The sequence below is a fragment of the Sinocyclocheilus rhinocerous genome, unplaced genomic scaffold (genome assembly GCF_001515625.1).
Source record: "Sinocyclocheilus rhinocerous isolate Xijiao unplaced genomic scaffold, SAMN03320098_v1.1 scaffold1115, whole genome shotgun sequence".
NCBI lineage: Eukaryota > Metazoa > Chordata > Actinopteri > Cypriniformes > Cyprinidae > Sinocyclocheilus > Sinocyclocheilus rhinocerous.
In genome coordinates, this window is record NW_015658514.1 from 1155706 (window position 1) to 1157775 (window position 2070).

The following is a 2070-nucleotide window of genomic DNA, read 5'->3' on the forward strand; positions in this document are numbered from 1 at the left end:
ATTTTTCGCTCTGACAGCCAGTGAGCTGTAACCAAGCAGGGGGTTTCCACTTCACCTGAATCCCGGTGCATGCGTTAGGTTATCAAAAGTCTGTTTCTCCTTAGCTATCTTTGCATGCATTTACAAATGCTACAGCTCTTTTGAAGACCACACGGAATTGGTGTGCTATGGTAATATTGTTAACATGTCTGTCAAAGTCTGTTGATATGCTTTGCATGAGTGTAGATTTAGGTATGGATGTTAGAGATACATCCCTACTAAAGGTAAAACAACACTAAAAAGAATTTGTTTGTCTTTCAAAACAAAAAGCAACCATATTATTTGCCTTTATAAAGTTACAAACTTTGAAATATTATCAGCTGAACCAGCAAAAAGAAGTGAAGTTACAGTGTATGTAAAAGCACATTTAATTTTAGGGTGTATTCACACCTGTCTTGTTTGGTTCGATTGAATCAAATCAGTAAAATACACTTACACTTAAGATAGTTTTCATTTCACTGATTGGTGTACACACTTCAGGCACTGTTGATTACTGTTGATTTTATTAATTTTTTTGTTTACAGCGTATTCTTGCTGTGGTCAAACGTGCTCCACACAGAATCGCTATTGTGGACAACAACAAAGACGTGTACAAATAATCATCCAACTTTACATAGAGAAAGAGCTCAACTAATTTAGCTTTGTACATCTAGGCTATTGTATCATCAGTCCAAAAGGACTGTGACGTCTACCCTGTGCCCTGCTCCCAACAGCATCCACAAAGACATTTTGTGTCCCTCTGTTTACAACAGCCAGGTTTCTAAAAGAGCCTCAGACCCTTAGCATGCTCTCCCTCTTAACTTGGGCTTATTTTTGCCTTGTGCTATGACAGATATAGCGATTGGGTGCCTCAGCTTTCCAGTGTCCTTTCATCCAGCACATTCTGTGGGTCTCCTTATGGTCCAGATTCCCTCCCCCCAACATTAGCTCCTCAGCCAATGAGACTCCTTAGAACTGCATCGAGACCCAGCTGAAGAGGTGGTCTCGGTCCAGTTCCAAACGAACTCTGGTACGGTTGAATGGATGAACCAATGAATGGATGACCTTAGCACACGTGTGGTTTTGTTTACAATTTGTGGATAACTTGCAAAAAGGGAAGTGTGAAAGCGAACCGCACCAAACAAAAAAAACAACAACATTGTATTTGGTCCGGACCAAAGCAAGTGAACTAGCGATATAGCGATTGGGTGCCTCAGCTTTCCAATGTCCTTTCATCCAGCACATTCCGTGGGTCTCCCCCCCTCACATTAGCTCCTCAGCCAATGAGACTCCTTAGAAGATCAAGTATCAGTATAAGTCAAGGACTTAAGAAGTTTCAAGGTTTGCAGAACCTTGCAGCCCGTCTTCGCCATCAAGACATTCTCTTCTTTCGGCTTTTCTGAGGTAAGAGTTTAAAGGTTTGGTATCTTCAAAAGAGTAAAGACAAGGCAGAGCGGACATTTCTTTCCCTTTGCTCGCAGCTGACGGTGCTTTTTTCTTTTAAACGTTAAGGAAGGATTAAAGTTGTTAAGAGTCATTTTTTACTATGTGGTATTATTTCCTCTCTCACATGTTGTAAATTATTATTGTAAAAGATGAACTTGAGAAATGTGAATGTTTCCCACAGGATTTTGTGAGACTGTGGTGGGTGGTCCTCGATCCCTCTGGGGGTCTGGGGGCATGCCCCACGGAAGAAAATTTTGTACATTTTAAAGTTAAATTCATAAATCTGGTGCACTTTGAGAGTTCAAAATTAAAAGCTCCAACACAGGTTCTTTGTGCAAAGTAAAAGAAAAAAGCTGGTGAATGTACTTGTTCTTGAAATTTAAAGGGGACTCCACCCTCCTTTTAGTTGTGATATAGAGTCTCAGTCTCAATGGTGAATTTGGAAGCCAAACAAATTAGAATAAAATAATAATAATAATAATTTTATAGTATTATTCCTATGACAGTAATAGGCATATATTGTAAAACAATTGCACTGTGAAATAAATAAAAATTATTTTTTCCCCAGGTATATTATTTTACCTTACTCTACTGTAGGGAAATTGC

At 39.2% G+C, this 2070-nt stretch overlaps 1 protein-coding gene across 6 annotated transcripts in view; it reads left to right on the forward strand.

Moving 5' to 3' along the window:
- The first annotated feature begins 1327 nt into the window (after positions 1 to 1327).
- LOC107722380 (troponin T, fast skeletal muscle isoforms-like) overlaps positions 1328 to 2070 on the forward strand; it is a 17666-nt gene continuing 16923 nt past the window's right edge. For 3 of the 6 annotated variants that reach the window (XM_016530725.1, XM_016530728.1, XM_016530727.1), the window contains exon 1: positions 1329 to 1422. The gene's annotated coding sequence lies outside the window, so the exon portion shown is untranslated. Of the gene's footprint in view, positions 1423 to 2070 lie in introns of all 6 variants that reach the window. The other 3 variants (XM_016530729.1, XM_016530730.1, XM_016530726.1) reach the window with 2 other exon arrangements.